This window comes from Egretta garzetta, unplaced genomic scaffold, assembly GCF_000687185.1.
Source record: "Egretta garzetta isolate BGI_Z169 unplaced genomic scaffold, ASM68718v1 scaffold79, whole genome shotgun sequence".
In the NCBI taxonomy this organism is placed as follows: domain Eukaryota; kingdom Metazoa; phylum Chordata; class Aves; order Pelecaniformes; family Ardeidae; genus Egretta; species Egretta garzetta.
Genome location: NW_009260791.1, coordinates 2533065 through 2560335, shown reverse-complemented (window position 1 = coordinate 2560335; position 27271 = coordinate 2533065). Strand labels below are relative to the sequence as shown.

At 42.0% G+C, this 27271-nt stretch overlaps 1 long non-coding RNA gene across 1 annotated transcript in view; it reads right to left on the bottom strand.

Moving 5' to 3' along the window:
• The window catches only part of LOC118453079, a 29244-nt gene extending 2050 nt beyond the window's left edge, over positions 1-27194 (bottom strand). The window contains exons 1-4 of the long non-coding RNA XR_004842992.1: positions 27025-27194; positions 18458-18538; positions 11804-11874; positions 162-517 (exon numbers count right to left, since the gene is read on the bottom strand). This is a non-coding gene — a long non-coding RNA (uncharacterized LOC118453079). The remainder of the gene's footprint in view (positions 1-161; positions 518-11803; positions 11875-18457; positions 18539-27024) is intronic.
• Positions 27195-27271: the final 77 nt, after the last annotated feature.

Sequence of the window (27271 nt, the reverse complement as noted above, 5' to 3'; positions counted from 1 at the left end):
AAAACAACTAAGAACTATAAAGGTAAAACAAAGGTAAAGCCAATCAAGTGCTTTTTTAATTTATCATATTATTTAAATAATCAATTAAAAACAAGTTCAAAATCAGGCATTTAAAAATCATTCCACAGAAACAACTTCGAAAATAACCTGAATTTCGGTACCTGTTTTGATCATTCATCAAGAGATCATAAGCTAATTTTTCATCAGAATCAGCTTTGTAGCTTATACCTCAGCACTGGAAAAAAGCAATTGCCTGATTTTGCCCCATGGGAAAAAAACATAGAAGGAAACAGAATAAATCACATGAATTTGTGTAAAATCACAAATGTCATTATTTGTGACTGTCATATGCTCCTTAGTCCCATCATCATTTAGCCAGCAGCTTCATAGTCCTCAGCATCACGCTGAGTATTCAGCATTGGAGAGTACTGCTGTGTTAGCTTGCACTTCACAGTTACAGCTCTCAAACCACCTCACAAAAGTCCAATATCCTTATCCTCATTTTGCAGAGAAGAAACTGAAACACAAGATAAGTTCTTTGATCCTGGTGGCAGAATCAGGATAAAACTGCTTATATTTTTCCTAGAAAAATACTACATTTTTTCTTTTTTTTTTTTTAATATGGAGGACTAAGAAGTTGAGGCTGCATATTTCTCAGCTATCCTTTGATAGGAAAACTATTAATCTTTCCCAAATTCCCTTTTCTTCAGTACCCCCCTCTCTCTAACTTTTTTCGCCAACCAATTCTTGTTCACAAGTGACAGAAACCTTCAGTACTACTCTTTCTGCTGAAAAGTTCCCTCTCTGGCTTCAGATCTGTCACTTATTATCTCACAATTTTCTCTTAGTCCACTGCTTTCCATAAGGAAAACAGTCACAACTGTAATAAAAATAATTTTTAAAATAAAGTGGGTTTATAATTAACTTAATAAAGGAATAAAAACTTACAGAAGTTAATTAATAGGAGTCTGATGGCTCCTATTTACAGGACTACACTAAAATTTCCTCACAGAAGAGAAACTAAGCAAAGTCAAGCAAACATGAAAATAAATTTCACTTTAGTGACTTATCTCCAAATACCTGATAGCTGACCCCCATCCCTTGTTTGCAACTTTTACTCAAGTAAAATAATCCACTGAATAATTCGTGTGAGTAGTCTTGATCTGGAGCCTATGTACAATGAGTCCCTTACAGGTGTTTTGTAACATACATAGAATCATAGAATCATAGAATCATAGAATGTTTAGGGTTGGAAGGGACCACTAGTGGTCATCTAGTCCAGTCTAAGTCATTGATGAAAATGTTAAAGAGCACCGGTCCCAGTACGGACCCCTGAGGGACACCACTCGTCACTGATCTCCATCCGGACATTGAGCCATTGACCACTACCCTCTGGATGCGACCATCCAGCCAGTTCCTTATCCACCGAACAGTCCACCCATCAAATCCATAGCTCTCCAATTTAGAGAGAAGGATGTTGTGGGGGACCGTGTCAAAGGCCTTGCAGAAGTCCAGATAGATGACATCCATTGGTTTCCCTCTGTCCACCGTTGACGTCACACCATCATAGAAAGCCACTAGGTTCGTCAGGCAGGACTTGCCCTTGGTGAAGCCATGCTGGCTATCTCGAATTATCTCCCTGGCCTCTATGTACAATGGCATACTTACAGGTGATTTAATAATAACATAATCTTAGTTCCATTCTCCAGCCAAAAATTATGTAATTTTGGAAAAAATTACTTGCCAAGAAGCTCCAGGTTCACTTTGTGGGCCCATTCCACATTAAACTCGCTATTTGCAATGAGATGTTTCAACTTGTTCACAACAATGTAGTTTCAAAACCAACAAAAGGACACTGAAGAGAAAAGTGCATTTCAGATTTTGCCTGAATAATCCTGAGCTACTCTCAGTATTTGCCTAGATTTGTGGAGCAACATCAGCTGGATTCCTCTAAGGATCGCAAGGAAAAAAAAAAAAACCCAACAACACAGAACAAGATGAAACAGTGCTGCTAAGCCCCCTTTGAATGTTGAGACTGGGCAATGAAGGTAGTGAGCTGCCACTAGATGACAGAGAGCATCCCTGCCTCTGATTTTACCTTGGTAGAAAACAGCAGAGAGGCCCTTTGAAAGCACTGAACATGACATTCTCTCCCTGCCTTCTCCCCTCATCATGGATCGGCCTCTCATAACAAGCAGAAGGAAATTGAGCCAGGGACAGGTAAAGTGCTGATAGCCAGGTTTTACGTGCGCAATTTAACAAAGATGGAACACTGCATGTGGGCAGAGGGGAGGGAGAATATGCTCTCAGTCTAATCTGAAAAATATATCATGATGCCAAAATAGGACTGTAGCAGAGTGCAGTCATCTGCTTCACTAGCCGCACAGTAAGACCAGTGTCAACAGAAGGTGCCTCATGCTTTCTTTGCCAAGAGCTCAGCTTACCAGGGAAGAGAAAACATGCTTTCTGCTACATTTCATAGGTGGTGGGGGCTCCCATGGCCTGTCATTGAAGCAGTTCTTTGTTCAGGGGTACAACCTGCTGTGCTAAGGCTCCCTGCTTTCCCTCTGACCACCTGTGCTGGCCTAGACATACACTAATTTAACATATGATGCAGGCTGAGGAAAAAATTTTATGTTTAAAAGGCACGCCCATGAAACATTCAGCATATAGACACAAAGTTTGGACAAATACCCAAAGACCTCATAACTCCTACACCCCAGACACTATCTTACGTATTTTAACAATTTGTGCATTTAAATGCAATAGCTTGATATTCTGCCAGCTGGCCACCATTTATTTCACTTTAATGGAATCAGAAAGACATGAAGCAACTTTACAACCTCTAAGTAAGCCAAGACTAGCCACCCAGATCTTTTCATATTATAATGTGCTGTTAATCACTGCCCTCCCTAGCTTTGCACAGCATGTTCTGTCCTCACAACTGAGCTGAGCTTGTGGCCAGGAAGATTACTTTACCCTTAAATTTAAAATGTTTTCTGGCCTGCTCAGTTCTGATCTGGGGAAATAGATTAACTGACTCAGCACCAAAAGTCTTCTGCCAAGTGAAATTTTCATCCATGTTTTTCTACCTGAACCAGCCCTGCAAAGCTCTCACTAGCTCCTTGCCTACATCCCCCCCAAGAGACTCAGTAGGCCTACTCCCACTGCTCCATCTCACTACTCTCCAATAAGCAGAGAATTAAATTCTTACTTCTTGAACTGCAGCAGGAAAGTTGACAATGAGTGTTAACAAAGAGGAATGGAAATGGCTGTGTGCCCTAAAAACTAAAATTAGAACTGCTGTTTGGGACTGGCTTCTCCATCTCACAGAATGTACGTTACTGGCTTGTCAAGAGCCATTCTTCATAGTTATCAAGTTATGGTGAGCTCCATCTGACATGTTGAGAATGCTATAAAAAACCCTCCAATCTTACAAATAACCTATAAACTAAAGTGTGTGGCCAATATACTCTGTCTCAGCCTTCTGGTATAAGGGGTGAGGCAGTCACAGGAATCATCCATTCAGGCACTTCCAATAACTTTCATTGTCTTCTCCATTAGTAGCAAGGGTTGTGTATATAGGCAGTCCCTGCATATCTACAGAGAAAGCGGAGACACATAGTAGAAGGAAAGCTGGCTAGAGGTGCTTAAACCAGTGCGTACTAGAGGTGCTCAGGTCAGTGTTTACTGGATGGTTGTGAGAGCTCTCCAGGTCAGAAGTAAATAGCTGTTTGGTATCAGGGTTACATCTGGAAGTCAACTGAAGAGATGTCACTGCATCCATACATGCTGCGCTTGGTGGGTTGATAAAGGTAAAGCACATGGGGTTACAAAGCTATCTGAGTTCTTCTGGGCAGCATGCGATCATCCCTGAGAACAGATCTTCTGCTGACTCGGAAGACATGTGGAGCCTGGCCTAAGCCTAAGCCTAGCCTTGAATACTGCAAGCACTAGCCACTAATTGCTGGCTCCTCTACACCAGCCTGGGTGACAGGAAGAGGAGAGCAAGAGAAGCTACCTGAAGGGCAGCACCTTCTGGCAGCTGGAACAGCAGCTCTGCTTCTGCATTCTTCCTGCTCCAGTACTGCCTCAGCCTGGCTGCAGGAGCTCATGATAGGCTGCTGCTCCCTGCAGGCTTTCACAAATAGGCCCGTTATGTCGTCTCACTGTGTCTAACAGGGACTAATGCTTGAAGCCACATTGGTCTTGAAAACAGATATGGGCCAGAGTTGCAATAGTCAAGCACAGACCTTTTGCAAAAGCAGGATGTCTTAACATGAGGCTTGTTTCAGAGCAAGCTGCATTGCACTGGCTTCCTGGAAGAAGTATTCTGAAAGGGTTTTGACCTTTCTTTTCCATTTGGGGACAAAAGTGTTTCAATCACATCATCCGACACCTAAACATGAACAGATTACCACTCCCAGGTTTGAGAGCCAGAAGTATAATTTTAAAATAGCAAGCAGCAATCTTTGTGACAAGGCAAAATGACATGAGTGGCCAATGAATAGCCAACATCACCAACAGGCAATACTCACCTGTCCATAAAGTTTTAAATTGTAAATTACAAAATAAGTCCTTGCCTTGGCAGTGCTCTGAGAGACTCTATCCTGCTATCTCCCACTGCTGTCCTACCACTGGAAATGTAAAAGCCTGGAGTTAACAGCTAACCTGAGCTCAAGTTCTCTTGTTTGTCATCTTCGTGCTGAAAGTCTCTGCTGTTGGCCTGTTGTGGGTTGATTACAAGTGCCCCGGCAGTGATTATTAATGTTATGGTGGATCAAATCTATTTGTATGAAGCTCTGTCAAGGTTAAAAACACTAGGCATGAGTTTGAATGGGTATTTTTAAAAAGGACTCAAAAAGGAATTTGGAGGTGCCAGCTGCCTATGCTCTTCTTACCCCATAAAACCAGCATCTGCAAGGAAGTGGTCATAGACTATGTAAGAGATCTCCTCTAAGAAATTACCTTTCTGCCTCTGGTTTTGATACTGACACAACTTCACTCATGTATTTTATGTTCCAACAAAAACATAAATTCTGTATGAAGGAGAAGAATCACAACTTCCCTCTGATGATCCTCCCTGCTGTCCTAGGGCTACATAAACAAAAAGAGAAATGAATGACAGAAAGCCAATTTGAGGAGAGCCTTCAGAAAGGTAAATATGGGTTAATTAAAACAAAGATAAATGTTCTGAAATTTTCTAGAGCTAAGAGGAGTTTGGCATCTCAGGAACTCTTGGAGAGGTGTCGGATGCTCAGAATTAAGATTGGCATGTAAAAAGGAGCCAGGAGGGCCTGGAGACAAAGAAATACACATTAAGACAGGCAGAAAGATGCTCCTCCTGGTTCTGGTATTTGTTTTGTTGGACACCATTCATCAAAGGCAGGCAAATACTTTGCTGAATACAGTGGGTCTGAGGTGCTGATTCCTCAAGCCCAGACACTTTGCTTGCCTAGTCCTTCGGAAGAGACAGAAAGCCCCAGTTCAGTGCACTTAACCCTAGGAGACTCATAACAAACAGCACTGGTGTGCTTCTGGAGGCAACCTGCAGAATCCCATCAACGAGGCCAGGGCAGACAGTGAAAAATTCACTTGAAAAGCATCAATGTGTGTGGACAGTCCCCACACATTTTGGAAGAGCTGGTCCTTTGAGATCTACTGTTGCTCAGTTAGGTGGGTCATAGAAACAGCTCTTCATTCCCATCAGACAGAAGATTAGGATACCAAGCAGGCACTTTCAGAAAGATTCAGGACTTTGCACTAATTCAGTTTCTGCTGTTTATTCTGCACAGAGATATCATGCAAAACTCTCTGCCCTCAGGGTGATACAGTAATATGAGTTCACTCACATGAACTCACATGATCTGACCTGGCAAAAAGGACAATTAAATTGTTCAAAGCCAAAGTATTTTAAAAGTTGGGGGAAAATCCTCACATAATTGATTTTATTAATATTGTTTGCACAGCTTTCTAGAGATGGCCTAGCTACACGAAGTACAAATAACCAAATAATTTATATGACAGTAGAACACACACTTTCACTGAATCAGCTATGCAGGGAATATTGATCAATTTTCTCTTCGTAACAAAATAAACCTGATGCTGCCCTCATCCATGCAGAAAAAGCAAAGCAGGAATTGTGAATTTCCTTGTAAACTGAAAATAAAACTACTTCAGAAGAAGCACTTTGTTACAGTCCATCCAATAAACATATTGTAGATCTTACAAGAATGAGGGTTCACTTTCCTATTCATGGTTGGCTTTTTTTTTTTTATTAAGTCTGAAATTCCTCAAAATCTGATGAAGTATGGGCTGGATAAGTGGATTGTGAGGTGGACTGAAAACTCACTGAACTGTCAGGCTCAAAGGGTTGTGATCAATGGCACAAAGTCCAGCTAGAAGCCTGTCACCAATGGCGTATGCCAGGGGTTGATACTGGGGCTAATATTATTTAACATCTTCATTAATGGTCTAGACAATGGGACAGAGTGCACCCTCAGCAATTTTGCAGATGGTACAAAACTGGGAGGAGTGGTTGACATACCAGATGGTTGTGCTGCCATCAGAGGGACCCTGGCACTCTGAAGAAGTGGACCAATAGGTACCTCATTAAATTCAACAGAGTAAAATGCCAAATCCTGCACCCAGGATGCAATAACCCCATACACCAGTAGAGGCTGGGGGCCAACTAGCTGGAAAGCCACTCTGAAGAAAGGGATCTAGGGATCCTGGTTGAACATGAGCCAGCAATGTGCCCTTGTGGCAAAGAAGGCAAATGGCCTTGAGGACTGGATGAGGGAGAGCATTGCCAGCAGGTTGAGGAAGGTGATCCTTCCATTCTGCTCAGCACTGGTGAGATCCTACCTGGACTGCTGCGTCCAGCACCGCGCTCCCCAGCACAAGAGACATGAACATAGTGGAGCAAGCTCAGTAAAAGGCCACAAAGATGATCAAGGGATTGAAGCACCTATCATACAAGAAGTTGAGAGAGGTAGAATTTTTTAGCCTAGAGAAAAGAAGGCTCAGTGGGGGATCTTAATAATGTGTATAAATACATGATGGGAGGAAGTAAAGAAGACAGAACCAGATTCTTCTGACTGGTATCCAGAGATAGCACAGGAGGCGATGTGCGCACACGGAAACACGGGAAACTCTATTTAAACAGAAAAAAGAAAAGTATAGTGTGATGGTGGTCAAACACTGGAACAGGTTGTTTAGGGTGATTATGCAATGTCCATCCTTGGAGATAATTCACAAATATGACTGGACATGGTCCTCAACAACCTGCTCAGGCTGACCCTGTTCTAAGCAGGGAGTTTAGGCTAGATTATCTCCAGAGGTCCCTTCCAACCTTGTGAATCTCCACTGGACTTTAGACTCCTACCTCAAGATCTATTGCTTTTTGTAGGTTGTAAGCTCCATGATGTGAGCTAAGGAAAAGAGACACAAGAGGTACTACTTAGAACACACTATTTCATCACAACTTTAGTCAATGGCTATGTACTGTTCCATGTATTTGTGTATTCTGGCTGATGCCTCTCTATGGATTTTTATATGCATATAAGTGTTCAGCAGTGTCCCATATTCAACTTTTTAAGCCATCACAGCCTTGTACTGCCCAGGTAGCAGAACACGAAATACCCATATAACGTTGACATCTACCAAAGTCTATTTAATTTCTGAACTCACTGCACTCTTGAATGTTATTCAGAAACAGAAAGAAGCAGATACAGCAATAAAGGAACCTTCAAAGGAGACTGTAGTTTGTAAATTGGGTAGAAATAGCCCTTCAGCTACTTTGACATGTTATTTTACCACTATAAATCTAAAAGAAAACAACATTCTCCAGGGACATGGTTAAGTATTTTCACTAACTGATCTCTTCCTTTTTCTTCATTTTCATTTTTCCCATTTCCAGCAAACACAGCACTATTCTAATCCAAAACGCAGAAAACTCAAACCACTTACAAGCTAAGTGTCTCCTTGGGCTGCTGTCACTGGTCTTTTTGCTAAGTACACATTTCCTGAGTGCCTGCCTTTGTGAGACTGCTTTTTATTATCAATGGACTCAATTCAGTATTTGTTTCTCTTTCAGTCCATAAAACGTAAGACCTCCAGCAATGCAATGGGGGACATGAATAAAAAAAGACAGTGGATATTTACTTGTTGTCACAGATATGATCTACCCTCTGGGTAGACCTTTCATGCTTGGAAAAGCCAGATGGAAAGGCTACCTCTATGTTAGTGGAAATAAAAAAGCCAAATAAGAAAAAGGTCCTTTGAGATCGGTCTTAAAATGAAACATTTCCCTTATTTGGCTACAAGGTATTCTGCAAAATTAACCCAAGAAAGAAATCAGAGGTGGAAGATACAAGAACTGTACTGGGTCAGACCAAAGGTCAGTCTAGCCTGACAACTTGTCTCCTACACTCCTAACAAAGAAGGACTGGCTGAGGATGTGAAGTTTGGGGGCAGCGTTGGCTGCAGTGACCATGAGATGGTGGAGTTCAGGATCCTGTGTGGAAGAAGCAGGGCAATAAGTAGGATTACAACCCTGGACTTCAAGAGAGCTAATTTTGGCCTCTTGGAAGGACCTACTTGGAGGAATCCCATGGGTCAGGACTCTAGAAAGTAGAGGGGGCCAAGAGAGATGGTTAATATTCAAGCATCACTTCCTCCAAGGTCCAGACCGATGCATCCCTGTGAATAAGAAATCAAGCAAAGGGGGCAGGAAACTTGCATGGATGAGCAAGGAGCTTCTGAAAAACAAAAATGGAAGAAGGAAATACATGGAATGTGGAAAAAGGAACAGGCCGCTTGGGAGGAATTTGGGAATATTGTCAGAATATGCAGGGATGCAGTGAGGAAGGCTAAGGCCCACTTGGAATTAAATCTGGCAAGGAATGTCAAGGACAACAAGAAGGGCTTCTTCATTAGTAGCAAAAGGAAAACTAGGGAAAATGTGGGCCCACTGCTGAATGACGTGGGTGCCCTGGTGACAGAGGATACAGAAAAGGCAGAGTTACTGAATGCCGTCTTTGGCCAGTCCTCAGGAATCCCAGACCCTGGAGATAAGAGCGAAAGTCTGGAGAAAGGAAGACTTTCCCTTGGTCGAGGAGGATCAGGTTAGAAAACATTTAGGCAAACTGGACACCCACAAATCCATGGGCCCCAACGGGATGCACCCATGAGTGCTGAGGGAGCTGGCGGATGTTATTGCTAAGCCACTCTCCATCATCTTTGAAAGGTCATGGAGAACAGGAGAGGTGCCTGAGTACTGGAGGAAAGCCAATGTTACTCCAATCTTCAATCTTCCCTGCAGAATGGCTATGCAGAACACTCACGGCCCCCTGCCTGCAGCACCTCAGGCAGTGCTTTTGAGTGGTGACTGGGGAGTCAGCTGAGGAGGAGAAGAAAGAAGGTTGAACCACACCCAAAATGGGATCTCCTCCCCACTAAGAAGCGGTCCACAGCCTCTATTTGACAGGGAGAGGTAGATGTAGATGACCATCATACTACTCTCTCCATCAAAGGACTCTGGAAGGGAGGGAACAGCAAGCTGGCCAATCATTTATGTCTGTGGTTACAATGCAATTCTCTGAGCACTCTCTAGGGTTACTGGAGAACAGGCACATACACATACGTCCTAATTTTTGTGAGAAACAAGCTCTGAACTGTGTGACCCACCAGACCACAGTGGGGAGCTGGCCCAAAAGGTAAGCCTGAATTTGCCATCAGAGAGATCTTGGAAAGCTCCTGTAGCAAACATTCCAGAGTGCACTGGAGAACACGCTCTCCTCCACACTACACCAGCTGACCCCAGGACCCAAAGTCAGTGGTGTGTTCTAACAAAGATCTCTTCAAATCTCTGAAACAGGGCATGCTGCCCATGAAAAATTATTGTTCTCCCTGTTTTCCAAGAACTGAGCCTTTTTCTTCTTGAATATAATATAACACTACTTGTTGGTCTGCTTGCATGAGGCATAGGAATCCTAATTTTGCTACAGGGTTATCTTTTCTCCAGAGAAACTTTCAGACTTCCGGCTACACAGGTCAATGACAAGCACTATTTCTTCAGAGTCTCGGGTTATATCTCAGTGGATCTTGAGGAAGCCTGAAGGAGTTCACCACAACTGCAAAAGACAGCAGCAGAAAGGACAAATACTTAAATAAGAGAGGCTGCTAGAAGACAGAAGGGGTTCAGCAAGGGTAGATTGCAACAGAAATAGGACAGCTAAAGAAATTAACACATTTCAAGCCAAGAGAAGGTTGCAGAAAGGAACAGCAAAGACATAGAGATGAAGGATGGCAGCTAATGGCAAATATGAAAGTGCATATGAAGAAGCACTTCTCACACAAGTGCCCAGAAAGATCTTCCTAGAAGCTATGCTAAGGCACATGGAAGTGATTCAAGACAGCTAGCATGGATTCACCAAGGGCAAATCTTGCCTGACCAACCAAGTGGCCTTCTATGATGGTGTGACTACATCTGTGGACAAGGCAAGAGCTATGGATGACATCTGTCTGGACTTCTGTAAGGCCTTCTACATGGTCCCCCACAATTTCCTTCTCTCTAAATTGGAGAGAGAGAGATTTGATGGATGGACTGTTCAGTGGATGAGGAACTGGTTGGATGGTTGCATCCAGAGGATAGTGGTCAACATCTCAATGTCCAGAGATCAGTGATAAGTGATGTCCCTCAGGGGTCTGCACTGGGACCAGTAGTGTTTAATATCTTCATCAATGACATAGACAGACAGTGGGATCGAGTGCACACTCAGCAAGTCTGCAGAGGACAGCAAGCTGAGTGGTGCAGTTGACAAGCCTGAGGGACAGGATGCCATCCAGAGGGACCTGGACAAGCTCCAGAAGTGGGCCCATGTGAACCTCATGAGGTTCAACAAGGCCAAGTGCAAGGTCCTGCACCTGGGTCAGAAAACCCCCTGGTATCAATACAGGCTGGGGGAGGAAGGCATTGAGAGCAGCCATGCAAAGAAGGACTTGGGGATACTGGCAATGAAAAGCTGGACATGAGCTGACAATGTGTGCTCGCAGCCCAGAAGGCCAACTGTATGCTGGGCTACATCAAAAGCAGTGTGGCCAGCAGGTCAAGGGAGGGGATTCTGCCCTTCTGCTCCGCTCTGGTGATACCCCACCTGGAGTACTGCATACAGCTCTGGAGCCCTCAACACAAGAAAGTCATGGACTTGTTGGAGCAGGTCCAGAGGAGGGCCACAAAAATGATCAGAGGGTTGGAACACCTCTCCTATGAGGACAGGCTGAGAGAGTTGGGGTTTTTCAGCCTGGAGAAGAGAAGACTCCAAGGAGGCCTTATTGCAGCCTTTCAGTACTTAAAGGGAGCTTGTTAAGAAAGATGGGGACAGACTTTTTAGTAGGGCCTGTAGCAACAGGACAAGGGGTAATAGTTTTAAACTAAAAGAGGGTAGATTCAGCCTAGATATAAGGAAGAATTTTTTTATAATGAGGGTGGTGAAACACTGGAGCAGGTTGCCCTGAGAGGTGGTAAATACCCCATCCCTGGAAACATTTACGGTCAGGTTGGATGAGGCTCTGAGCAACCTGATCCGGTTGAAGATGTCCCTGCTCATTGTAGGGAGATTGGACTAGATGACCTTTAAAGGTCCTTTCCAGCCCAAACTATTCTGTGATTCTATGCTGCAAGTATTCTCCATAGTTTGAGACTCTTCTAGTGGTACAGGGTTTTTCAGGACACAGTGAAAACCAATCTTTGCTTTACACTTTTGTGACTCCTTGTGGGTTGGATGCATCTGGTACTTACCTGGAACCACAGCTTTTGGTTCCATTTTTTCCAAAGGATTTCTTCTGTGGTTCACACACACAAGAATCACCCTGTAAGATGGACCAGCATGCAGTAAATGAGGGCAACCAGATCTGCTTTAAAAGCACATCACTGCTCAGAAACAAAGTGCTAAAGTAGATGCAGTCAATGTTTGTTTAAGCCAGTGTCTCTCTCTCTCTGCAATAGTTTGTGGATCAAGTCTCAACTGGAATGAACACTGAATATTCATCTTTGAAGCATTCTGAAGCTGCACTCTAGGACAGTCCAGTTCACAAATACCAGGACAAGGGACCTGTGAGAGTTCACAGTGTTCTTCCTAGGGCATCTGCCTGGAAAACAGGCTTCAAGAGATCAGGCGATTGCTGCATGACCTTCCAGGAAATGTTGCTTCCCCTTTGAAGTGCATTGTCTACCACAGGAATCACATTAACAATACTGACACACTTGTCTTATCCTTTAAAAAAACAAGTTTTCCCAGAAGGAAGACAGCAAAATAAAAACAGTAAAAGCTAAAAAACCAAAACCCACCACCACCAAGGAATTATTAGTCTATTAGCTCTGTCTATGCCACATAGATACAGTGAGGGGTTTTATTAACACTATCTATGCTACATGGAAGGTGCCTAAGTAGCAGTGTATTTACTGTATGTGAAAAACTGATGAAAGCAATGGATGTTTCCATTTTCATTTAAATAAAAAGTTTCCTTGTGTAGTGTCCCTTCATAAAACCAAAAGCCTAGAAAGACTGTATTGAAAAGATGCATAAATGTGACGCATCATGGGATTTGAATTATTTTATAGTTATTCTATTGTTACAATTTTTTTTTGGTTAATATTTATAAATATAAAAATGTGATTATTTTTCACTGGCATGACTAAAAAATTAGTCTTTTGTTGTCAAAAGCCCAGGGATTGAGGGTTTCTCAAAATTTCTACTATGCACAAGGAATCAACACCCAACAACATAGAATTGTAGAATCACTTTGGTTGGAAAAGACTTTTGAGATCATCGAGTCCAACCTTTAACCTAACCCTGACATCCCACCACTAAACCATGTCCCTAAGCACCTTGTCTATCCTTCTTTTAAATACCTCCAGGGATGAGGGCTCTACCACCTCCCTGGGCAGCCCATTCCACAGCCTGACAACCCTTTCGGTGAAGAAGTTTTTCCTAATATCTAGCCTAAACCTGCCCTGGCGCAGCTTCAAACCACTCCCCCTTGTCCTATCATCTGTTACCAGGGAGAAGAGGCCGACCCCCACCTCCCTACAGCCTCCTTTCAGGTAGCTGTAGAGGGCGATCAGGTCTCCCCTCAGCCTCCTCTTCTCCAGACTAAATAACCCCAGTTCCCTCAGTCGCTCCTCATATGACTTGTGTTCCAGACCCCTCACCAGCTTGGTTGCTCTCCTCTGGACATGTTCCAGCAACGCAACGCAACATCTTTCTTGTAGTGAGGGGCCCATAACTGTGTCCAGGAAAAACAAAGCTGCATGAAAACTGCAAGTGCAGAGCTTCTAGCAGGAGGATTACACAGCAGAGGGAGCAGTTTTCCTGAGTCACTTTTATTTCGTACCAGCATTAGAATTGCTGTAGCTGCAAATTATTCTAAGATGAGTTCGTAGACCAATGTAGTAGTTTTTATTAGACTAAACATGATAGCTGAAAAAAGCCTTTAAGAACAGAACTCCTTTCTGAGTATAGCTGAGTACATATTGAGAACAAGAACTCTGTGTTTACTTAGATAGGCAGTGGTAAAGCATCCAAGGGAAAAAGCACCTGGTACCTTTGAAGGAGGAATGTTGTGTGCTCTGTTAAGGAAAGAGATAATAATTGCTAGTATGAAAGAGAATTTGTGGGAAGGAATATTATCATTCACTATAAAAATAGTGTCTCTGCTGAGTCCACAATTTATGGTGACAATTTTAGTTCCTAAGATTGCCTGTAGAAAGTGCTTTGAGAACAAGAGATGAGAGATTGGGGGTGAACCAACCGTGTATGACTTTGTTCTTCACTAGTTGTCTGTGAGAGTTTATTCTGGTGTGTAGTTGTTGCTTAGTTTGACCTATGATGTTTCCAGGACACCATTTGGTGCAGAGGATGAACAAGGTTACATTCTTGGCAGTGAAAATGCAGCAGCTAGAGATGTGGAAGATCAACTCTGGGGAGTATTATTCTTATTAAGAGACAGGAAGATACTCCAATACAGAATGCATCCAGAAAAGTTGCTGCAGGTTTCATAGCACTGAGTGTATAGAACCTGCAGAGAAAATGTGCCCCGTGCCTTACACAATTAGGATCACTGCAACACAAAACTGTTGTAGCTCATACTATTCCATATCAATATGGTGAAATCAGCAATAAGATGAGAGTAGGTGGGCACATTCAGTGATTTTTATTAATATCTGAAAGAGATGCTCTCATTCCATTTTTTAAATCTTTTCTAAAAGAGAAAAAAATATAGCAAATTTTATTTTGCAGTCTTCTGCTTACCAGACTACATAGTTGTACATGTTTAGTTAGACCAAGTATTAGTCTTAGTTACCTTTTCTTTTACAGACTTTAATTCTTACCAATATAATAAAATTAAACATTTCAGCCTTCCCTTCACTATCCAGCCAAATCAGTTACAGGGCTTAAAACTGAGAGAAGGACTTTCACTCAACATGGGTTCTGAGAAGATCTACTCAGTCATCTGTGAAAGAAATAACTCATCAATTTATGATTAAAAAGAGTATCTGGATTATTTTCAATAAACCAAGACAAATTAATCTATAATAAACTGCCAGAAGTCAAGGACAGTAATTTATAAGAACAAGTTTTATCATTACTACACCACCTGAAGGTAACCTCCACCCTTTTTAGTGGCCAGTGAACTGACAGATACTGCCTGCAGCATCAACTTCCTCTAAAGATCCACTTCTCAACATGGAGAGCATCAGTGTCCTGGCCAAAATCAGAGCAAGTGCTTCGGAGTGTGGCTGCTACCTATATCTACCCTGCAGCTGACCACATTCTCACCATGGATATCGTGTCGTTACAGCAAGAATACTAACTACCAAGAAGTAAGAAATGACTCTACATGTCAGCACTGAGACAGGCAAGCATCACCACAAAAAGTACAAACGGGTGACTGACCAGCACTGTAACCCAAATGACCAGAAACTCCACATGCAACTAGTGAGGATCTGGCCCTTTGTAACAGCTGGTTTCAGGCCAAGAAAAAGCTAGACATCCATAGGGATGGCTGTGAATTGGCCAGTCTCCATCCACAAACACAGAAAGCTGCTGCAGTTCAACCCACAAGTGTTCTTGGAATCTGCTTGCTACAGCTTTAAAAAAGGTCAAGTAGAAGGTGTTCAAAAAAATAATTATGTTGTGATTGCACAGGCTGCTTTAATTGGGCAGCCAACTCTGCCTTGTGACAGACAGCTGGGAAATGCAGCTAGTGAGAGACTGATTTGTATCCACATTTAAGCACTTGTGTTTCATGCAAGCGCAACAGGAATTTAGGGGACAGAGCAGCTGCATTATGAGGAGAGATTTTTCTCCTTAATTTGGAGACATGCAGGCTGCAGTTGAAAATTACAAAATTATGAAGGCAGTGGAGAAAGTGAGAGCAGGACTGTTATTCACCAAACCTTGGAATATTAGAAGTATGGGCACTCACTCAAACTATGCGCAAGATAGGTTTAAAACAGACAAAAGCAGTGACTTTCCTTTACAAACATAGCAAGTAGCGAATTTCTGGTCACATGGGATTGAGAAAACCGGTAACATCGGCAGGCTAGACAAAAAGAGCAGGCTATACAAAGAGGACTAATTTATGGACAGCAGTTCCAAAACAGGTAGGGGAATGGGCACAAGTATACCTCCTAATGATCCTAATCCAATGGCTGTGGATGCTGGGAAATAACAAGGGGAATGCACAACGTGAAATGGTCAGGATCATGTCCTAGCCCCATATAGTATTGCCTGCTGTTACTGTCCGAGGCAGAAATACTAGTCTAGATGGGCCATAGGTTTGACACAATAAGGCATTTTTTATGCTTTTATGCATGAAGCCATGGCTGGAGAAAGGTCATTGACGCTATAGGCCTAAGAGTCCTGACTCACTGCAGGAAGAGAAGCTGGTGTGGCTTCACCTGTAATAGCTGTCATGTAACATACCATACTTGAAAAATAATGTGCAGAACTTATAATACAATAGACATGTATTTTGAAGAATTTCCACTACCTGTTAGAGCATTGAAGCTAAACTCAAGATGGTTTCTGTCATATCCCAGTAGCTGTAACTACTGAAGTTTTGGAAAAATTCCTTTGCTATTCTGCCCTATGTGCAGCTCCTGTCCGTAACACTCCCTGCTCCAGAGGAACTCAATGATGGCACTGGGCTTTGTGCCTGTGGTAGTACAGAACAAGCTCATCTTTATAGCTTCATAAAGGAGGCATCTAATAGTGACAAGCCTGTCCCCCCAGTATGAGAGCACAGAGTTTTAAAGGAAAAATCTGTCATTTGCTAGCATTCAAACACATGCTGATTTCCTCTGAGCACAACAGATTTCACCTGTTTCCTTCCTTCTCCTTTCAGACCCCACAGCTGTGACGGATATGTTACTAACACATACAGCACATGTGCCACACATCCCTTTATCTTCCGCTCTCTGTTTCTGCACCCCTGAAGAACTGAAAGGAAACAAATCTGAGCAGAATCATCTGCATGTATCCAAGGCTCAATCAAAGACTCATGAGACTTAACAGATTGACACAGCTACTGCTCCTTCTAGGTATTAAATGCCACCTCCTTTTCCCAGATTTTTTCATAGCTACATATGTATTTATATACTATACATCCCAAAAGCCTTCTGGAGCACAGAATTTGCCATATTACTTTAATTACTGACTCAACTACAGTGGCCGCTAGTCTAAACTTGACCCAATAACTTACCCAACTTCATACTGTAATGGATGGGCAGGAGGATTTCTGAATATGCTTGTGACTTCCCAGGAAGCCAGATAAGAGAGAGACTGATCTCATTTCAGTGGAGCCCACTCCTTTCTCAAGTCTAAAGAAATGTCTCTTTCCATCCTCTCAGAAGCCTGCCAGGCCAGTGGAAAGACACAACATTTTTTGTTACTGAAATCTAAAAAATATGACCATACACTAACTCATTTCTTGGCATTCCAAATTTAACCTGAAATCATAGCGTTGTATAACACAAGAAGCCAAGCACTGCCCTGGAGCGATAGAGATTTTATCTAGCTCCTGCTTCAATGGGAACTGGACAGCTGGAATTTGTCCATAAGTATTTGATAGTAAGATTAGTTACACTGGTCCAGTGGCCTAGAAAATGAGTCCCTGGAAATTACAACAGGAAAGAACCAATTAAACCCACCCATTTCCTCCACCAGGCATCATACGGGTGTAATCCACTCTGTACCCTTAGATAAGGGTAGATAGGACAGGACCATTTGACAGGGTTGCCTAAGCTAGCAGAGACCTGGGCTGGATGACAGAAGTCCAATGCAGGACTAGAATCCTTCCCGGTGGAAGTGAACAGTGTCCACTCTTTTAATACCAAGAACAATAAATGAGAAAGTTAGGTTCTCAACATAAGAAAACAGTAGATCTTCAGAGATATCAGTTTCTTTTCAAGTAATTTTTCCTCACAGCTGAGCTATTCATGAGATGACCTCCCTCCAATGCCCTATGGAAAAAAAAATTATAAAACCATATGATTCTAAAGTCATTCCGGTTGTGGGAATGGGATAGCCAGGTAAAAATATTACTAAAAAAAACCCCAAAAAATGAAATGGAAACCAGAACTGGGAAGACTTTAGAATGTGTTGAGAGTAAGTAACCAGGCCTTGGCATCAGACATCAAACTCACTCCTTGGCATCAGTCATCAGGCAAGAAAGTTACTGCTTACCAGAGGCTTGCAGCACACAGAAAAAGTTGTACCAATCAGAAATTATCTCTAATTTTCAAGTTTTATAAATTCTATGTGAATCCCAAGCCATTTATTAGGAAATGCTTTATGTTTCATTGTCCTGAGGAAAAAATTTTAATTACGCACATTTTCAATACTGACCACTAGATGTCACTCCTCCCATTTTGTTCTCATGCCTACGACCACGGTAACATTTCTACCTAGCAAAAAAGCTAAATAATGACTCTATGGAGAAATAGACAAATGATAAAATAGGGCACTAAGCTTTCACAAACACAGCCTCTTTGTAAGCCTGAAGTAAAAAAAAAAAATATATAGCTTTCAAATACTCACACGTCAAGGTGTTTAGGAGCTGAGGCTTAGATTCAGCACAACTTCTAGTTGGAGATGGTGAAAAATATAATCTTTGTAGTTATAGGTACAGACTTACTAACTGTTCAATTAATTTCCAGTTCAAACACTAACAAGGTGAACAACTTGGGTGGAAAGCAACACCTATCAAGCCTCTGCAGAGTCCATTATACCCCCAGAGAGTGAGCCTTGAGCCCTGCAGTATAGTCCTTACACAATATTCCCTTGGAAAACTTATCTTTTCAGTCCACAGCCAGCTAAAAAAAAAAAATTAAAATAAAAAAATCAGTGCTTTGTACTACACCTTAACTTCCATGTAAACCCAACCCTACCTCCAAAACCTGCAGTAGCAAATTCTCTCCTCTGTATGAATAGATGGCACTGTGTGGCATCAAGCACATTCACTATGATACCTACAAAAAAAAAAAAAAAAAGTAATGCATTAGTGAACACAAAAATACCATTACTAGGAGATTAGCATGTTTCAGCAAACCAGGGCAATAGTGAAGAACAGCACTGTAAAATTCTTTAAGGATAGGGCTGGATTTGTCATTATTTGGCTCGGATTCTCTTCAGAATACTTCTTGTGCATTGTTTTCTGGTTGTTGTTTGGCATCCTAATGTGCCTCTAAGCAAGGAGACATGTATGGGAAGCAATTAAAGCAGAAAGACCGAGACATTGGTAAAATAAATGCAGAGCTGTATTCCAGACCACTTTCATATTGGGAAGTGCATTTTCTTTTCTTAAGGGCCTATATGTTTTATTTCTGGGAAACAGACTGGAGAAAGAAGCCAAGAATAAAGGTCCCACTTTTAAATCACCTTGTCTGAGCATCTCCTGCTTGAACAGTTAATTCTGTGGCTCTGCATGAACCTGGTTAAATTTAGGTCTTCAAAACTCAGTATTTTTTAACAAATAGGAAGTGCACAAACACTCTTGAATTCAAGCGAAGTGCAAACTAGGACACTAGTGCAGCCTCTCTGGTCTTTTTCTTATGCAATGTATAACTCAAGAGTTTGCAGAGGCTAGGTTTGGAGAAGGAAATGCTGCTGACTCCTACAACACTTTTCAAAAAGTTTCATTCTCTCCACAAGCTTTTCCACTTTTCAGTCAGAGAATTGTTCCCCTCTTATGTGAAGCTTTAATGGAACTCAATTTAAAAAAATTGCTTTTGGAGTTTTTCAGCCATTCTCTACATTTAGTGTTGATGTTACTGCTAAGGCAAAAGGTGGGATTTTGGCATCAGGAACACACTGCAGCTGCACCCACGAACACTCCAGTTTCATCACACTTACCAAAGACGGGACAGAACACTACTGACAAATGCATTATGCAACCCAGAAAATGCTTCCACACTGCAGAGAGCACAAAAAAATAACACCATCTTCAAAATAACACCATCTTCATGCTGTTGTCAGTTAATAAATTGGGCACAATAGGACTATGAAATGGGCGGGGAGGTGGAGGGGATGGACACGCAGAATCAAGAACCAGGAGATTAACGCTGATAAAAAGAATGTACCCTTTCTTAAGAGATAAATCCATTTTTTTAATGAAACATTTTATTAATATTCTTCTAATACATTCCTCAACATATAACAACTCCTTTCAGTCTATGACGTAATGGGGCAGATCGATGCATTCCAACTCTAACTTCAATAAAGAAAAGGAAGATGGAAATCTGATCCATCAAAATTTTATTTGCATTTCCAATGATGAAAAACAAACTAAGCATTTTCTTAGCATAACTAATCGCATTACAACAATTCTCTCTAGTCCCCCAAACCCATCTTGTTATAAGGATTAACCTACTTTCCATAAAATATTGAAGAAGTCTTTCCAGATGCACAGAATTTTTATTCGCTTACAATTTATGTAGCCTAGAAGCAAAATTAAAGGTTGGCATGCTGCTTAGGAGAAAACTCACATTAAGTCCCTGCTCTGCCAGTATCATCCCATGTGATCTTGGGCAAGTCGTTCAGGACAAGTTTACACCTCACAGCAGAGAACGATGCCGAGTTCTCCAAGCTGCGGGTTCCCAAGCCAGGAACCACACGTGGCACAGCACTGCTGTACCAGGATGAACCAGAGTCAGTGCTGGTACATTCAGCTATCACTGCATGGAGGTGGTTCTAAACCAGTTACCTGGCTCACTCCACTGAGCTGTACTGCTCGAGGTCAGTGGTCACACAGCCTGCTCAGGTGTCTTTTCACCTACAGTAAAAGCACATGCTTAATTTCTCCATCTCATTTCTCCAGCTGTGGAATGGGAAGAGTAGCACTCCCATGTTTTGCAAGGATGCTGTAGGCATACAAACAAGAAAACTGGGGAAACATGGACAGAACAGAGTACCAGAGAGGAGGGAATACAGCACAGATCTCTAAAACCCATGCAGCACTTGAAATTTTCTCTGCTGCAATAGCTTTATCCCAGGCTTCAGAGGAAAAAAAAACAACAAACAAACAAAAAAATCTATTACCACTAGGTGACAAAGTTAAAATTGGAAACACTGAGGACCAAGCTGTGAACAGAAAACTGCTCAGGAGCAATTTGACTGAGAAAATTAAAAAAAAAAAAATTCTTGAGGAAATACCTTTGCTCTTGGGAAATGCCAAGTTTATTGAAATTTCTTGAAGAAAAATAAATTTCTGCTAGGAAAGGTTATTCAGGTTCAAGAAGGATTTTCTGATCAAATCAAAAGGGAGAGGTGCCAGTTCCAGAATGTTCTGCAGATCTGCAGAGTCAATGATAAGACAGACTTAAGTTCAAATCACATGCATGATGAGACTTGGCACAGGGAACTGAACTTAAGGCTCCACATAAGTTCCTGACCTGGCTAGTTTGGGAGCAGAGTCTTTTGTATGTGTAACTGAATGCTCACTCTGACCCGTATAAGAAAGACTCACATTACAGCCCAAGGTCAGCACACCTGTTTGGGTGCGAGAAATGTATGTTTAAATTTCTATTTCACGCAAAGCATTGTTGGGATTTGAAAGCAGTTCTTCCAAAAAACTAAATAAATACCCTGCGTGTTGGTGTATTCATTATTCTGTTTCCAGTTAAATCTTTCAGAAGTGTCTGTTCTGTACCAGTGTAGAACAGGAAAAAGGTTTTATGGGGTAGAAGCCTGTTTCCTCTCCATCTCTAAAAAAATATCAGATTGACAGAAAGGAAATTAAGAATTTTATGATAAAAGAACCTTCTAGCTTTACCCAAACACTGGAAAAGATAACGAACTTTAAAATCAGGTACATTTATTTTCAATTTATGTTCCACACTTTTTTTGCTAGTGTAACTTCAGATTTTAACTAAGTGATGTCGGCTTAGCACTCATATAGAAGAAAGCTCTGTTAACTCTTTTGTGGCTCCTAAAACTGGAGTTTTTCACTCTCTTCAGAAAATAAAGCTCCTTTTCCTTCCCAGCTAAGTAGAATACTTTATACCTGTTAGCTGTTAAACTTGTTTTCACTGAAATTTGATGTGAAACCATAGCAGTCTATGGCCTTTCTCTGAAGGAGATAGCTGAACTTCAGAAAGCATTTCTATTTACAGTTCTTTCACTTTTCACCCAGGTACCAGGTGCTTTTTCTGTCCCTATTTGTATGAGTCCTATTTGGATGAATAAGTCTTCAGATGCCAGTTCTGCACACAACCCAAAACTCTAGCTTTTGGTCTCACACCCTGCCTCTAAGCTGGGGTGGCACAGAACACGCAAGATGATGGGCTGTTTGCTTCCTTTCCCAACCCTGAAACTCCACACCCAAGCCCCATCCAAGTCCCTTTCATCAAGCAGAGTTATTATTAAGAACAAATTAGAAACGCCAAATAAAACAGTCCAATTGTAAAGTTCTGATCACCATCTATAGTCCTCTCCTCTTTCCAGCAAGTCCTAAACGTTCAGCCTTCTTGAGTCCCAGCGTATGAATCTCCACATGTTGGCTGGTGCATCAACCGCGTGACAGAGAGGACGGAGAATGACGTGCCACAATGTGCTGGGTTATGTGACAACTCAACAGGCCAATGATAAAGGAAGATAAATGCAGAAGTTTCACAAATATTTGCTGACATTTGATAACCTGATTGGATCTAAGCCTCCTCTCTCATAGATCTGACCTACACGGGAAAAGTAATCAGTATGACTGCACCTGAATAGGAAAATGTGTGGAGTCACTACATCAGTCTCCGATGAAGTCATTCTTAGCTACCCACAGAATAGGGCTGTTCTGGCACTGTTATGCCAAACAATCTCCCAGACAGACTAAAGGTTACATCGGCTTTGCAATCAAATAACAGAAGCTTTGCTGTTATCTTCAGAGATAGTCCTGATTAGAACCTAGGCAAGAGCAGAATTAGGGGCAAAGGTAGAATTCCTGCTCTGACCAAAGGTCTACTGCAGCATACGCATACTGCTCAGCAGTATACTGATCTCATCAGGGTTTTCTGCACAGCTGAGAATTTCATCACACATAAAGACATTTTTATGAACAGGCTAAAGGCAGTACAGTTGTGAGCTGGACAAAACTAAACACAGATAAAGGAAACACACACAAACAAAAAACACTTAAAACATGAGTTTCAACCCTCTATCTTTACCTGAAAGCAGCTTTAAAAAAAAAAAAACAAACCAAAACAACAACACACCACACCCCCCCCAAAAAAAAACAAACAAAAAAATCCCACCACACTTAGAAAAGGTAGTTCAGATAATGTGTAAAAAAAGATATTACAAAGAAAACTTCCATTAAGCCACTCTGGTCTGATGTTCCACCCTAATACACATTATTTCTCTCATTTAAGTGCAGTAACCGGAATCCAAGAGGCTGTTTGTATGAGCAAGGGTTCATTCATGGAAGTGAGTTGAGCTTATTTCACCATCAAGAGTCCTTCAGATTGGCAAAAACTCTCCCCACCTTCAGTGGTCAATACATTAGGCCACTGATTTTTAGGCACAGAAGAAAGGGCCATAAGGGATTCTAACAGATCATATAGGTTCTTCCCCCTCCTCCCAAAAGCAGGATCAATGCTAACTAAATCATAGAATCATTTAGGTTGGAGAAGACCCTTAAGATTATTGAGTCTAACTGTAATAATTCCTGACTGATGACTGATGAACAATGCTTGAAACTTTTCAATGATACGGACACTCCGTATTCTGCCAAGGCCATTTCTTCCAGTCTTTCACTGTCCTTATGGAAAGTTTTCTCTAACGTATAACCTGAATAATTCTCATTACATATTAAACATATATTACCTCTTGTCCTATGTACCCTAGGAGTGCAAGACATGCCTTTTTTTCAGGGACCTTTTATATATCTAAAGACTGTACCCTCTTGGCTTCACTTCCCCTAGACTTAAATTCAGCTCCCCCACTTATTCCACACAAAAACCAAGGTTCATGTAACTATGTTCATAGAACATAAGTACTGTGAATCCAAATTAACACCATATCTCACATAATGATTTTGCATAGAGAATTTGCAACTAAAAAGCTATACAGGTTTCCTCCCCACCCCTTCACTGCGCACAGCAGCTCTGTTAACCTGTCAGGTCAAGGCCATCCTGGGCTCCACCATGGCCTCCCTCCCAGCCCACTCCTCTCTGCAGTGGGACTCAGCCAGACACTGCAGGGCCCAAGCAGAGTCAGGTAGCTGCAAACTTTGCTTCCCGCCCTTCAGCTCCTCACCTCCTCTCGTAACTGCCACCAGTAGAGATAAACCTGGATGAAAATGTGTGAATCTGCAAGAAGTTTCCTACAGATTTCCTACAGGTGCAAAGGAATCAGTGATACATGGGAATACATCTCTCTGGAGAAGAGCCCTCACAAAGTATGTTGCAAGCTATCCAGTGTGATACAGAGGCACAGGGTGACTCAATTGCAAAGTTCTGAAAATCAGTTTAGACAAACTACATGTGCCTTTGAAAAAAGCATTCCAAACACACACATAATTAAATAGAATTAATACATAAAAAACCCTGAAGGAAATTCAATGCATTTTGATAATAGCTTCAGAGCTAAACAAACTGGGAAAGATTCAGAGAGACGCTGATTTGTCAGATGAGGCTTTTCACTGAGCCCTTTCAGGAATACAGAAAAGGGAACCTACTCTGTAGCAGTTATAAAAAAGGAAATTAGCAGCACAGAGAATCTTAGATCACAAAGGATTCGGCCAAGATGGATAAAGACAGCACAACCCCTGCTCATGCTCTAAGCAACATTTAGTGTTATATAGAATTGTAGAATCATTTAGGTTGGAAAAGACCTTTCCATCATTGAGATCTTAAATGGAGAGTTCCAGGTCACACTAAGAAAGCGTATGGTAACTAAACTATGGGAATAGTGGCCTAAAATTGCCGTCAAGAACTAGAAACCCCTGGTAAGTGTTTTAATTTCTCCTATGCAAGTTCACAAAGACCCTGCTTAAAGAATAGTCTGGTGCTTTTGAAGATTTAAAAAAAAAAAAAACAAACCAAAATTACAGCATATTATTATGGCGGAATGATTGGCGGAAATTTAAAAATGACATATTAATCAAAATGTAAAAGACATTACAAAACAGAAAGTCAACACTATCACTCACTACCCATGTTTACAGAAACAAATTTTGGATCCCCTCCAATAGAGACAAAACCCCAAATTCACCCAAAAGAGCAGAGGAGAGAACTTATTTTTCAAGTGTTCTCTACATCACTTGAATACTTTTATCAAATATTTTATATCTTATGAAATAACTTCTTTATTCAAAGAAGTTCTGACTTTATTTCAATCCTTTATCAATGTTATTGTTTATTCTTTCACTAATAGCAAATCTTAACTCTGTCCTAACAAAGCTTTACTCGTTTAAACCATTCTCAGGTGTGATTCGTACAGACCGTCTGCACAGTCTTCCTCCACAGAGCACAGGTAAATGAAAGATTAATATCATTATTAGAGGCAGTGTTTAATGTCCATTACACAGCCTGTGCCATGGGTAACAACATTTGCGGATGAGGAAACACCAGCTGTGCAGAAGAGGCAGCAAAGTCCTTGTCCTCTGCTGTCACCTCAGCTACGTTCAGTCCCCACAGCAGGGACTGGCTCACTCGGCATGGCTGTGCTCTATTCTTTCCCAGCTAAACAAAGTGTAGTGCCATGAGATTACCTTAAAATACTGATGCCTTCCTGCTGCCAAATTATGTAAAGCGATGGCCAGAAGGAAGGGACACTGCCTAATAATTAACTAATATAAACTGAAGCAAAAATCCCCTGGCAAGCCTTATTTTGAGGCCTGATGATGATTCACAGCTACATTTCCTCCAACTGAGATTTGAGAATATATTTTAAGGCATTAAAAATATGAGGATTGTATTTTACTTCTACTATAACACATTATTTTCATTTTTAGGAAAGAATAATTCTTAACGTGCCAAAAATGCCAACTAATCTTAACAAAATCTCTGGCTGCAAGTCAGGGTTGTTAGCATTTCCCTCTTACAGGTAGAAACCCTGCAGTACAGAAGGCAATGTAAATTGCCAGCCCTGAATTAGTGCTGGAGCTCAAAATCAAAACCAGCATCCTTGCTTCTATGGACAGCTGTGCTTAGTTTCAGCCAGGGGAAGCAAAGCAACTCCAAAAGAAGCATTTAAAGCCTTTGCAGCCTGTCCTTTCCCCAGTGCTGTTACTGGAAATATACCTGCTACTCAGCCAAAATGCAGGTGATGTCTCCCAATGTGCTTGTGCACCGCCATCGCATGACTGGCACACTTCCAGTCCTGCGTCTGCAGAGGAACTGGGGACCACTGGGGAAGAAGGGACTGAGAACATGGGAGGGTATGAACTGTTCTTACAAAATGAGTCCACTCAGCGGCTGTAGATTCCTGCCACAGGTTTTGCAGCATCTTTAGATATAAGGAGTCAGCTTCCACTGATCTCCACTTGCTCACCAGTAAAAGGCAAAGACAACCATAAAAATCTAAAAAGCTTATTGAAGTGATAAATCAGCACTACTCAAAGTGTGCATTCAAAAGAAAATCCTTCTTCAGTGAAGAAGTATACGTTTAAGTATGACAGAAGTCAACGTAGGTTGCATGAAGCAACACTGGTGATTTGTTTGAACGGCAGAAGCAAGGATGTGAATTTAGCTTAATTTTCCTGAAAGGAAATCAACCTTTCAGCAATTTGGGCAAAGCTGAGTTCAACAGAGATGCTGCGTTCAAAAATGATGCCTTCAGAAATGATTTCTTGTGAACATCTGCCCACAGAGCATTACAGGAGAAGTGGCATTTCTCTCTGAAATCCTCTGCCAGACTCTGTAAAGGTTATACCCAGTTCTCAGGAATCATCAAATCCCATGGCAACGGGACCCAGGACATATTTCCCTCATTCCCCACACTGATGCTGAACAACATGCTCGGAGTGCTAAATGCAAGCATTTTGAGATGCCCTTCAGAAGGTTCCTCAACAGCTGACCAGTCACTTTGTATGCATTTCTTTTACTCAGTGCTTAAGTTACAGAACACTTTTCTTTTATACTAGAGCTTTCAAAATGGATTAATGATACAGGGTGGCAAGAAAACACAGTCAGCAGTCCTGTCCACAGCAAGACATAGCCTGGCCCTTACAGATGAGGACACAACCATTGCGCCAGGAACACACTGGAGAACAGGCTCCCACATCTCCCACGTTGTGTGGGGAACCACCCGCCACAATTGCGTGCTTCACAGAGCGACAGGCGGGCAAAAATGGGAGAACCAGACTATGAAGCCAGAGCAAAGCGCTCAGTCTTTCACTTGTGGTGCATCTCCAGACCTTATATAAAGGTGCATTTTGTCCCTTTCCAGTCAGAAGAGCCCTATTGGCCCCTCACAGGAGGGACACGCTGCATGTGGCGCACCCTAGGATTTGCAACACGGTTCCCACCTGGGGATAGTCCATCCTTCACGATCACTTTGTGCCACTTGGTAAGTCAAAAGAGGAGCGCCCCGATCACCTTCTCTCTCTGCCACTCACTGCTCTCTACCTCGCAATTTTTATCGCAGCTCTTCTGTTCCTCAAAGCTACCTCTACATGGAGACCCGCCCCCACTTCCAGCGAGGCTTTACCGCCCAGCAGAGCCACCTCCCCCGGCTCCTCCAGCCGCCCGGCCCCGCTCCCCCTCACCCACCGA